Source organism: Ascaphus truei, unplaced genomic scaffold (assembly GCF_040206685.1).
Source record: "Ascaphus truei isolate aAscTru1 unplaced genomic scaffold, aAscTru1.hap1 HAP1_SCAFFOLD_140, whole genome shotgun sequence".
NCBI lineage: Eukaryota > Metazoa > Chordata > Amphibia > Anura > Ascaphidae > Ascaphus > Ascaphus truei.
Window position 1 is genome coordinate 887,779 of NW_027454280.1, and position 13,959 is coordinate 901,737.

Here is a 13,959-nt window from a genome sequence, read left to right on the forward strand (position 1 = left end):
TATAAATAATGGGTTAGATAAGCATATATTAAAATTAGATAAGCATATATTAAAATAAATCAATACATTATAAAAACTACATTTTAAAAAATACTTAGAGATGATCATTGTATTTGTCCTTAGAAGCATTTTAAGTTTAATAAAAAACGGTGGAAATTGGAATTTGATTGGGGTATTTGTGTGATTTGGAATCTTTTAGTTCCTCCGTGTGCAGTATTTTTAAAACCATTCTCTGTTGGTTAAAATCTTTACATATGTAATACAATAGTGCCACCATGTGGCTGGATGTGAAAATTACCTCAACACTGTCATAACCTAATGGTAAAAGTTAAGCAATCTTGGTAGTGTGGCACACATCCCTTTAAAGTAACTTAAAAATGTGCCAGAGTGTATTACAGCAAAAAATATATTTATGTGACAAAAGTTATAACGAATTACATATTTGACGGAAAAAATATAATATTATTATTATCAAGATGGTTAAAAAACCTTACTGTTTATAGCCACTACATCTGACATAAGGGTAGAACAACCTAGGCACCCAAAATCTTGGTTTCCTCATTCAGCTATCTAAAATGTACCACTCAATATCTCCGTGTTAGTTAAAAGATATTTCAAATGCTGCCACCAAGTGGCCGCATATCGAAATTGCTACTTCAAAACCCTAATATTATCTCTACCACACTGTGGATAGTGCGGTATTCAGTTAAGTGTAGAGTCCTTGTTTAAAATATATTGCAAAAGTATATTCCAGTGGATGACGACAGTATATCAAATATGCATGAGCATGGGTTTACACAGACATTTGATATTAGAAAAATACTTGTATAGGTGATTTCGACGCGGAGCTCTCATGTGGTGAAAAAGTTCAAAATGTTCAAAACGTATAGTCCAGATTCTTCATAACTCCTTTCTAACTTCAATTCATGTTGCAGAGGTTGTCGCGATGGTATGCATCATTTCTGGTCCTCAAGGGTTGGTTCGAGGTAGATTCATATTTGGGACGTGCGCCCTATTGGAGATTGGAGAGGAAGTGGATCAGTGTGTGTTAAAACAAAGAGGTAGATGTAAATGAAATTTAATAAAATAAAATAGTAGATGTTATAGAATAGTAGATGTTTATAAAATATTAAAAAATAAAAGTTGTTTAAAAATTGTTTACAAATGGGGGATTTGGAGCAGATTGATGGGTGTTCAGAGAAAGGCTGCAATGTCTATCTCTACATTGAGGCCTGTGGGTACCAGGCTTTTCAATTTGTAGATCCAAAACGTTTCTTTTCTTGATAGAGATGTCAGTCTGTCGCCTCCCCTCCAATGTGGGGGGACTACTTCAATGCCCCTAAATTCAAGGCCCGACGGATCTCCTTGGTGATGTAGTGCGAAATGCTTAGAGACACTATGTGTCATTAGTTTCCGTCTGATATTCCCTTATATTCCCGTATATTCGTTTAGTGTGAGAGTCCTTTTTTGTGTTTGCTTCAGTACATCACATTGTGTTATCGTGTCATATATTGTTTTATACCTTTTAAGCACCACAACATGTATGCATAGTGTATGCACATGTCTTCACGGTTAACCCATTAAAGACCTTTTAATTCATTTTGACTTTTGGTTTGCACATTTCTTTTTGGTCATTTGGGATACGGGGAGAGGAGACACTCACACACCACACCCATCGGGGGACAACTCTGCTGAAACAACAGGACACCATCCATACAGGACATTACCCTCTGAGGGCAAGGACTCACATCAGGCCGTGTGAGTTTAATGTATATCTGAGACTCCAGTATATGAGTCTGTATTTACCCACACCAGTCAGCGTTGAGGGAGAGTCACCACACAAGCCCGTGTGAGTCACTGGATCCATATATTCTATGCATTCTGTGATTAGTTAGTGGGAACCCACCATCCATCCCACAACCGTCCACTCCTACCCCACCCCTCTACTCCCCCTTCCCACTCCCCCCCTCCCCTTTTTTTCCCCCCAATCCCCCAATGTGGACATGATACACTAATATCGTGTTTTATTCTTTTATTCTTGTCTTAATACTGCATCCGGATCCACTATATCCGTGAAGTCCACGAGGTTCGCGCTGACCATCTTCACACCACTACTGCCACGCTGAGAAGGACACGGGATTCCCTTCTCCAAGGTCAAGCAGCAACCACAAAATCAACTAAAAGGGCCAGTATATGTTTTTCTACACACCCTTTTGCACCACAAACACCAAAATCATATTTTATATTTTATCATTTTTTAACAGAGTAAGGCGTTACAACAACTTTTTAAGCCACAAAATTTAGGGAGCGCCCCAGTCCAAATAACCTCCAGACTTCTCTAATCCCATCCTGGTGGCAGCACCCCACATTAGAAATCTCAACATGGAAGTAGCAACCATAGAGATAGAAGATATGGTCGAAATCAAGGAGAGTGTTTTCACAAAAAGAATTTTTAGAAGTAACAACATAGAGAACAAAATGAGAGAAATTGAGTCAGCGGAAATGGGAGACTTAGAAACAATAAATAATGAATTCGATAAACTAGAGAATTTACTTAAGAAGGAGACCAAAAAGGTCTGGGACAAAGTCTACCTAGAAAAATACATTGACATCAAACGTATTCCTAGGGGTTTACGGTTTGATAAAAAATCATCCTTTGAATTAGCAGATGTAGAATACAATGTACAATGGGAGGAAGCTATGGATGCCTGTTCATTCACTTTAATGAAACTTATCATTAAACACCATACAAAGACACTAATAGAAATTGACCGAGAAGTCACACTAATTCAGAAAAGATTAGAAACCTCTATAGATAATCCCACCTTCATAAGTAGGGACAGAAAACTAGCGGATGAAATAGACGCCATAGAAAAAAACCTGATAGAGTCAAAGAACAAAAAATTCAGACGAGACGAGGAAGATTATGTAGTGGGGTCAAACCCCAAATGGCAACGGATCTCACTAGTCCCACCTAGCACCCCAAGGGATAGGAAAATGTTCGAATATAGGAGTAGAGAAGATAGTAATAAAAACCAGAATTCAAGATCCAACACATTAAGCTATCCAACGAATCCAGAGAGGCATAAGAACTATCCCAAATATGAAAACAATAAGAATGTATCATTTAATAAAGAGGCTAGACAAATTCCACCAAGAAGGCAGGAGGCGGGTGCCCTAGAAACCCCTAGAGAGAATAAAGAAACTAAAACGCACACTATTGAAGACACAGGAAGCCACAAAAGGGACGAGGCAAAGAAAAATGATAGAGACAGAGAAGAACATTGGCAGGACAATAAATACTATTCTAAAGCAAAAGAGTATCACGAAAGGTATCACACTGCTAAGCCAACAACATATAACTACAGAACTAGATCACCACTTGAACGTGATAGCAGGTATGAGAAAGAAAGGAGCAGAGATAGGGACCACAGATCACCTTACAAACACTATGGGTCAAATCGGGAATACAGAGAGAGACGCTATGAGAGAGAAGAAAGCCAAAGGAGACACTACCGGTCACCCCACAAACAATATAGGGACCAAAGCCCAAGACGGGAACGCAAATCACCTTACAGGGAACAGAGGCAAACATACAGAGAAAGACATGATAAGGAGCAAGGTCACGTGAGAGAACAACGATCACCCAGACCACATACAGGTCATTTTTTAGAACAGGCCCAAGTAGCAAAACCACCACCAATAGCCACCCAGAATCGCACTCTAGTGGTAGAAGAACAGAAAGAAATAGAAACACCAAACACAAAACTCAGAAAAAGACCACACGAGGAAAGCGGGGAGGAAGAAGGACACAGGAAAAGAGCAGCGATGTAAACAATACTGTATATTTAATCTAAGTAAAAAAGAACTCAACATAGATGAATGTAAGCTTATAAAAAAGGGGCTGAATTTCGCGCCAGTTGCTAAGGCGAATAGTTTTAATCTGTATATAGACGCACACAAATACATCAGACAGCTTACGCTTAAAAAAAAAATTCTTTCCAAAGACGCACAAACTAGGGAGATAGTAAGTAATGATACGAACATAAACATAGAGAGTGATTTTAAACATTCAAATCTTAAAAACAAGTCCAAATTCTATCCTAGCTGGGCAAAAGGCCATAATCTAGAAGTGTTCCACCAAAAAATCCAGGAAGACTTTGACAAACTGACCTCAGGTACGACAAAGATAACGAAGAACAATTTAACACTAAAAGAGAAAATCGCTTTGCAAAACTTAGAGAAAGATAAGGATATCATATTCAAACAAGCAGACAAAGGGGGGGGGGGGTTGTCATTATGGACACTGAATATTATAAGGGAGAAGCAGAGAGGATATTATCTGACGACATCACCTATGCACGTCTTAAGACGAATCCGCATAAAGAATTCTGTATAGAATTCCTCACCCTACTAGACAAAGGCAGTACAACAGGAGTCCTAAATGAAAAAGAATACGACTATTTAAATATAAAATTCCCAGTTATGCCGATATTTTATTTTTTACCCAAAATACATAAGGATATTAAAGCACCACCAGGGAGACCCATCATCTCTGGGATAGGCTCACTCACGTCGCGACTATCGGAATATATAGATGGTTTTCTACAACCATATGTTGCGGAGATGCGGTCCTATCTAAGAGATACCACGCAAATTCTTAATGTATTAGAACAGGTAATTTGGCAAGATGACTACAAAATCTGCACTTGTGATGTAACTTCATTATACACATCCATAAAACACGACGATGGAATTGAAGCCATCAATAGGACATTAACAAAAGACCCAACTGTTAAAATAGAACAAAGACGCTTCATTTTAGAAAGTATCAATTTTATTCTGAAGCATAACCTTTTTAAATTTGATGGAACATATTTCCTACAAAAATGTGGCACAGCGATGAGTACGAAATTCGCACCAAGTTATGCCAATCTGTTCATGGACAATTGGGAGACTGATACCATCTGGTCAGAGCATGAATTTGGTGCGGATCTCGTGCTATGGCGAAGATACATCGATGATGTGTTTTTCATCTGGAAAGGTAGTAGTGAAAACTTGAACCATTTCTTAAACTATATTAATACTAATGAGAGGAACTTGGCTTTTACAACTTGCATAGGAAATAACACGGTAGACTTCTTAGACCTTACTATTTACATAGAAGACACCAAACTAAAGACTAAAACTTTCTTCAAAAAAGTGGACTGTAACAACTACCTACTTAACACTAGCTGCCACCACAAAAAATGGTTAAAGAACATACCCCCAGGACAGTTTCGTCGAATTAGGAGAAACTGTAGCGATGACCATATTTATAGGGAACAATCCAATATTCTTAAGAAGCGTTTCATTGCTAAAAACTATGATAACGATAAGATGGATATAGCAATAAGAGAAAAGTAGGGGAGCTCGAACGTAGTGAAATCCTTAAAACTAATCCACCTAAGCCCAAAGAAGAGTTCAGCATCGCTTTCTTAACACAGTTTAGTCAGGATGCAGGAAGCATACAACAGATCCTGAATAAACACTGGCATCTCCTACAGGGAGACCCCACCCTGAAAGAGTACCTCCCAGAAAAACCGAAAGTCATCTATAAAAGGGCAGATAACATCAAAAGAAAGTTAGCACCAAGCCTCTTTAGAATGGAGAATAGAACAACAGGCCAGGACTCAAACTGGCTACAAACAGCCAAAGGTTTCCATAGATGTAATACATGCAAAGCATGCAAACAGGGAAGTAAGGAAACAATTCAGTTCAGCTCTAATACAACAGGAGAACAGTTCAAAACCGGCAGCTTCATTAATTGCAAATCAGAATTCGTAGTCTACCTTTTAAACTGCCCCTGTGGACTCTAATATGTAGGGCGCACCAGTCGACCCCTGCGGGTGCGTATTTTGGAACACCTAGGGAATATCAGACGGAAACTAATGACACATAGTGTCTCTAAGCATTTCGCACTACATCACCAAGGAGATCCGTCGGGCCTTGAATTTAGGGGCATTGAAGTAGTCCCCCCACATTGGAGGGGAGGCGACAGACTGACATCTCTATCAAGAAAAGAAACGTTTTGGATCTACAAATTGAAAAGCCTGGTACCCACAGGCCTCAATGTAGAGATAGACATTGCAGCCTTTCTCTGAACACCCATCAATCTGCTCCAAATCCCCCATTTTTAAACAATTTTTAAACAACTTTTATTTTTTAATATTTTATAAACATCTACTATTCTATAACATCTACTATTTTATTTTATTAAATTTCATTTACATCTACCTCTTTGTTTTAACACACACTGATCCACTTCCTCTCCAATCTCCAATAGGGCGCACGTCCCAAATATGAATCTACCTCGAACCAACCCTTGAGGACCAGAAATGATGCATACCATCGCGACAACCTCTGCAACATGAATTGAAGTTAGAAAGGAGTTATGAAGAATCTGGACTATACGTTTTGAACATTTTCACCACATGAGAGCTCCGCGTCGAAATCACCTATACAAGTATTTTTCTAATATCAAATGTCTGTGTAAACCCATGCTCATGCATATTTGATATACTCTCGTCATCCGCTGGAATATACTTTTGCAATATATTTTAAACAATGACTCTACACTTAACTGAATACCGCACTATCCACAGTGTGGTAGAGATAATATTAGGGTTTTGAAGTAGCAATTTCGATATGCGGCCACTTGGTGGCAGCATTGTATTACAAATGAAATATCTTTTAACTAACACGGAGATATTGAGTGGTACATTTTAGATAGCTGAATGAGGAAACCAAGATTTTGGGTGTCTAGGTTGTTCTACCCTTATGTCAGATGTAGTGGCTATAAACAGTTAAGGTTTTTTAACCATCTTGATAATAATAATATTATATTTTTTCCGTCAAATATGTAATTCGTTATAACTTTTGTCACATAAATATATTTTTTGCTGTAATACACTCTGGCACATTTTTAAGTTACTTTAAAGGGATGTGTGCCACACTACCAAGATTGCTTAACTTTTACCATTAGGTTATGACAGTGTTGAGGTAATTTTCACATCCAGCCACATGGTGGCACTATTGTATTACATATGTAAAGATTTTAACCAACAGAGAATGGTTTTAAAAATACTGCACACGGAGGAACTAAAAGATTCCAAATCACACAAATACCCCAATCAAATTCCAATTTCCACCGTTTTTTATTAAACTTAAAATGCTTCTAAGGACAAATACAATGATCATCTCTAAGTATTTTTTAAAATGTAGTTTTTATAATGTATTGATTTATTTTAATATATGCTTATCTAATTTTAATATATGCTTATCTAACCCATTATTTATATTTACAGGCACATCTCACTATCCCTGACATTAGGGGCTACCAAAGGTAGCTCCTATAAAGAGATATAACCGTCTAAATTTAAACCATGCCCTTAATCCAGGTGTTTCTCCAATTAAACTAATGGGGGCACCTATAAATGCAGCACACAATGAGCATCCGGCAGGAACCTGACGAAGCTTATTGCGAAACGCGTAGTTCCCTGCCGGAGCTCATTGACAGAGGGACCCAGCACACTGCAGGACATCCGGTTCAGATCCCCCTTTCCGGTTCCGCTGCCGGACGCGCCAGTTGGAGCAAAAAACGGAGGAGGAGATCGTGCAGGAGTGCTCTGAGCGGATGATGCTGGGCAAGTGATTTTGTATATTCGTTTAGTGTGAGAGTCCTTTTTTGTGTTTGCTTCAGTACATCACATACTGTTTAGTTCATTGTGTTATCGTGTCATATATTGTTTTATACCTTTTAAGCACCACAACATGTATGCATAGTGTATGCACATGTCTTCACTGTTAACCCATTAAAGACCTTTTAATTCATTTTGACTTTTGGTTTGCACATTGCTTTTTGGTCATTTGGGATACGGGGAGAGGAGACACTCACACACCACACCCATCGGGGGACAACTCTGCTGAAACAACAGGACACCATCCATACAGGACATTACCCTCTGAGGGCAAGGACTCACATCAGGCCGTGTGAGTTTAATGTATATCTGAGACTCCAGTATATGAGTCTGTATTTACCCACACCAGTCAGCGTTGAGGGAGAGACACCACACAAGCCCGTGTGAGTCACTGGATCCATATATTCTATGTATTCTGTGATTAGTTAGTGGGAACCCACCATCCATCCCACCACCGTCCACTCCTACCCCACCCCCCTACTCCCCCTTCCCACTCCCCCCCTCCCCTTTTTTTCCCCCAATCCCCCAATGTGGACATGATACACTAATATCGTGTTTTATTCTTTTATTCTTGTCTTAATACTGCATCCGGATTCACTATATCCGTGAGGTCCACGAGGTTCGCGCTGACCATCTTCACACCACTACTGCCACGCTGAGAAGGACACGGGATTCCCTTCTCCAAGGTCAAGCAGCAACCACAAAATCAACTAAAAGGGCCAGTATATGTTTTTCTACACACCCTTTTGCACCACAAACACCAAAATCATATTTTATATTTTATCATTTTTTAACAGAGTAAGGCGTTACAACAACTTTTTAAGCCACAAAATTTAGGGAGCGCCCCAGTCCAAATAACCTCCGTGACGGGGTGACTGACTGGGGTGACACACACACACACACTCTCCCATGCATGCATGCACACACATACACACACTCTCCCATGCATGCACATGCACACACACACACACACACACACACACACACACGACAGGGGGTAGAAGAGGAAAGGCCGCACGACCGAGCACCACCACTGACCCGCTCGCTCCCCCCCCCCCCGCGACCATCTCCCGCCCTGCGCGGACAGCCACGGGACAGTGGAGAAGCGGAGACAAAGTAGGTAAGGGGGGAAAACCCCCGCTACCATCTCCAGCCCCGCGCGGGGATCAGGCGAAGCGGCGCGGGAAGCCGGGGTAAGCGGGGAACACCCCCACTACCATCACCCGCCCCCCAAGGGTATCGCGGGAAGCCGGGGTAAGTGGGGAAGCCCCCCACTACCATCACCCGCCCCCCAAGGGTATCGCGGGGAACATCCCCACTACCATCACCAGCCCCGCGCGGGTATCGCGGGAAGCCGGGGAACACCCACTACCATCACCCAGGGATCGGGGGAGGCCGGGGGGGGGGGGGGAGAAGGGGGGGGACACCTCTGCCCCGCGCGGGAAGCTGGGGTAAGCGGGGGCCGGGGAGAGAAGGGGGAACACCCACGCTACCATATCCAGCCACGCGCGGGTATCGGGGGTTGGGGGGAGAAAGGGGGAACTGCAGGAGGCAGGGAAGGAGCAGAGGGGATGGAGGATTGGAGAGTACTTACGCTCGTACTCTCCAACAGATCTCCGGCCAGAAAAAATGGCCATACGTTGGGGGCCGGCTCATATAGAGCCTGGCCGCGCGCCCACAAAGCCTGGGAGCGCGCGCCAATCAGCAGTCAGGTAGGGGGAGTTTTTTTTTTTTTTTTTGTTTCAGGCAGCTAGAGCGGGAAAATTTCAGCGCGAGCAGGGAAATTTAAAAAAATAAACACGTGTGCTGCTTGGGCCAATATTTACTCGCCCAGGGGTTAAATCCACCCGCCCCGGGCGTGTAAATGTATAGGATTGTCGAACACTGTATATATATATATATATATATATGTGTGTGTGCGTGTGCGTGTGTGTGTGCTTGTGTGTGTGTGTATGTGTGTGTGTGTATGTGTGTGTGCGTTTGTGTGTGTGTATGAGCAGAGCATTGACGTCACCAGCTCCCCAAGCAGGAGCGCCGGGTGTCCTGGCTATTTCGCAAGCTCACGCGGGGAGTGCTGCGGGCAAGTTGAGCGCGCTTCAAAGTCTCTTTTTTTTCCACTCTTTCGCCAGCACACATAGTTTTTATTCTTGACAGTATTAGATTTTCACTTACGCACAATTATTTTTTCTTTGACCAGCAGTATTATCTCCAAACACGTGGGACAGCTATGGGGACATCCTTTGCCCCCTCCTACGCCAACTTGTTCATGGGTTGGTGGGAGATGTCCCACGTGTTTGGAGATTCCAATCCCTTCAGGCGTCATGTGGTGTTTTACAAACGCTACATTGACGACCTGATTTTGATCTGGAGTGGTGGGGAGGAAGACCTTTTGAGGTTCTTTGAATACCTGGCAGACAATACTCTCAACTTGAAATTTACTCACACATATAATAAAAACCACATTTACTTTCTAGATTTAAATTTATATGTGGATATGGAGTATAATATTCAATCAGACATCTATAGAAAGGAGAATGCCAGGAACTCATTACTTCATTATAACAGTTGTCACGCACGCCCTCTGGTTAAGGGCATTCCAAAGGGGCAGTTCCTGCGATTACGCCGTAACTGCTCCACATTGGAGGCCTTTATCCACAGGGCGAAAGAGATGAGGAGGAGGTTCCTGTCGAGGGGATACGATGGTGCAGACCTTGATCAGGCATATCAGCATGCACTGAATATGGATAGGAATACCCTCACCAACATAGCAGCCAACAGTACCCAGATAGATACACAGGCCGAGAACACAGAAGCGCCATTCTTTATTACAAACTATAGCGAACAAGCAAACTCAATTAAAACCATCATACGCAAACATTGGGCCACACTTTCACTAGACCCTTTACTAAATAAAATGGCATGTGTGGGACCCAAAATAGTGTTCCGTAGAGCAGCTACGCTAGGGAATCTTCTGTCACCCAGTTTGCTGAAAACTACTAATACTAACCAGAATAAACTGTCTTTCTTTCCAAAATTGATTGGATCATTTAAATGTGGGCACTGTAAGATTTGTCCCAAAATGAAGAAAGTTAAACATTTCACTGATAAACTTGAAACACGGAAATATCAGATAAAAACCTTTATGTCATGTCAGACCAATTATGTCATATACTTGTTACAATGCGGATGTAAAAAAACAGTATGTGGGGCTTACCAGTAGAGCCTTAAAAATTCGCATTCTAGAACACTTAAGGCTCATCAAGAATTCAGACATGACACATCCGGTCCCAATCCACTTTAACAACTGTCCATTGGGTTCTGTGGACAATTTCAGTTGTTGCGCTATAGAACATGTAGTCCTCCCCCCTCGGGGAGGGGATAGAATCAAGCTCCCACACCAAAGGGAGGCGCACTGGATCCACACATTAAACACATTACAACCCAGTGGACTTAATGTGGATTGGGATCTACGATGTTTTCTTTAAGAGATATATAAGAGTGTTATACGTGGAATGCAGATATGTACATATTATGGTCTTCTTTAGAACAGAACGTCTATTGTGTATTTCTGATTTATTCTCTGCACTGTCCCTCCCTTAGCCTTTCCCCCTCCCCTCCCCCCTCCTCCCCCCCCCCCCTCTCTCTTTCCCTCCCTCACACTTCTCATCCCCCCCCCCTTCCATACCTCCCCCCCTCCTCTTTTCCCCCCCTTCTCTCCCCCCCCCCCTTTTACCCTTGTTTCTCTCCCTTTCCCACCTACCTTCCCTTGATTCACTGGTCTATAAGTCACAAATATGTCTAAATAAAGCATTAGGAAGCCCCTATATGTATGACTGACTAATCGGTATATAACTTGGGTTATTGTGAATCTAGTGTTGAGTATATTCCACTTGCAGTGTTTGCAACAGCTTTTTATGTTTATTCATATACCTGGAATGTGCTGCCAAATAGTCTTATCATTTTGCTACTGTGTATGTCTGAATATATAATTTAGATGCTCTCTGTGCATATAATATGTTTATAGTGAGCTGCACAGACATTAAATACTTTAAATAGCATGATATTAGCTAACAGGCATATAGCACTGAAGGGGTTAAAGTTTTAATGCCGCTTTCGCGGGCTTTTAGGTATTTAAGAGGCTGTCACCACTTCTCCCCACTCCAAGACGAAGCCCTCTGCGTAAGGGTGAAACGCGTTGAGGGGGAGATGCTGGTGTAGCCCTGGTGTGTGTCAAATAAAGTTATGTTGAACTAGTCATCCGGGAGCCTTTCATTGGACATGCGCAGTTGCGCCGCACTTCTATCCATTTTCTTTTTTTTAAAGCCTGGGTGAAAACTAAACTCGGCAAGCACAGCGCGGTCAGCACGCTCAGCGCTAGCGTGGCCGCAGCCTAAGTGATGAGTAAAATACTTTCCCGCAGCTCCTGCGCTGACTCGCTTGCTACATACAGTTGCTTGCTTGCTGGATAGCGCAGTTGTGGGGATAATAATGCCGCGGCCGTGGGTTTGATCCCCACACCGGCCATTCTGCAGCTTTCTTTGCATTTGTTCTGTGTTTTATAAAAGATTATGAGGATGTAAAAGTTTAAATTGATAAACATACCATGAATCGCTCCCTAGGGTCGTCTCAATCAGCGCTGCTCCCTTCCCCCGTTACCACATGAGAACGCTGGGAAATTAAGGGATTTATAGCAGTATAGTGAAATATTAGGAACATTTTGTATGGAGCAGAATAATTAGCACAGGGAAAATAACAAGAAAATAAAGTCCATCATAAGCACAATTATTCACATATTTAATCTACATTCTTAGGCCGCGCTTATAGTACTGGCGACGTCGGCCGAAAACAGAAGCATTGCTGCCGCGTGCACTTATAGTGACATTGTCACGTGAACAAATCAAATTGCCGGAATCCCGCACTGCCACCGCCCGGCGAAACATATCTTTCGCCGGTGGCGACGGCGTCGTCACCCGTCGTGTCGCCATCGACGGCACTATAGGCACAGCCTTAATCATTTTTTCTCTCCCTTACTGAGCCTCTCTCTCCCCATCACTGTGCCTCTCCCGCTCCCCCCTCCTGTCCACTGTCCGTCCCCCCCTCCTCTCCCCCCCCCCTCATAGCTGGAAATTTAGCTCACGTGCAACGCCGGGTCTACACACACACACACACACACACACACACACACACACACACACACACACACACACACACGACATTGTTTATTCAGTTCTTATCCCTTAACCAGCTTCTTCACTAGTAGTTTGGTTCCAGTTCTTATATTTCTCATTATGGGCTTTTAAATGTCTGTTACATTGTATATATATACATGTGCGCTAGCGTCCTTTGTTGCCATGGTAACAAGTATGATACACATGTGGTCCCGTGGCAACGACGCTCGTTATGAGGGGCAGACCTTGCCGTGACACGTGATGTCACAACCCGGAAGCACCGGCAACCAGATACGCGTGGTCTTACCGGCTAATTTGAGACCTCCACACAACTGGAACGGGGTCTGCTTAATAGCGTTTTGGCGCCAAGTGGGTGGGGGCGAATGTCAGTGTTACATAAATGTCTGTCTGTTATATTTGTGTAACACTGAGGGGCGATGAGACGGAAGGGCTGCCGCCCGGAAACGTTATTTGTTCCTTTCTGTCTGTAAATATACACTACGGCACGTAATATAGTGGGCGCGCTTGCTCCGGCGTGCGCGCGTGGCACTTATATATGGCTGTGGTTAGCCAGCCGTTCTATACTAGGTAAAACACTTTCCCGCAGCTCCTGCGCTGACTCGCTTGCTACATACAGTTGCTTGCTGGATAGCGCAGTTGTGGGGATAATAATGCCGCGGCCGTGGGTTTGATCCCCACACCGGCCATTCTGCAGCTTTCTTTGCATTTGTTCTGTGTTTTATAAAAGGTTACGAGGATGTAAAAGTTTAAATTGATAAACATACCATGAATCGCTCCCTAGAGTCGTCTCAATCAGCGCTGCTCCCTTCCCCCGTTACCACACGAGAACGCTGGGAAATTAAGGGATTTATCTCAGTATAGTGAAATATTAGGAACATTTTGTATGGAGTAGAATAATTAGCACAGGGAAAATAACAGGAAAATAAAGCCCATCATAAGCACAATTTTTCAAATATTTAATCTACATTCTTAGGCCGCGCATATAGTACTGGCAACGTCGGCCGAAAACAGAAGCATTGCCGCCACGTGCA

The 13,959-nt window shown here is 42.7% G+C and overlaps 1 long non-coding RNA gene across 1 annotated transcript; it reads right to left on the minus strand.

Moving 5' to 3' along the window:
• On the minus strand, positions 1 to 13,753 carry LOC142475815 (uncharacterized). The gene is made up of 3 exons (XR_012791148.1): positions 13,693 to 13,753; positions 12,342 to 12,407; positions 1 to 1,012 (listed from the first exon to the last, which is right to left on the minus strand). It is a non-coding gene; the product is annotated as an uncharacterized LOC142475815 (long non-coding RNA).
• Between the last annotated feature and the right edge of the window lie 206 nt (positions 13,754 to 13,959).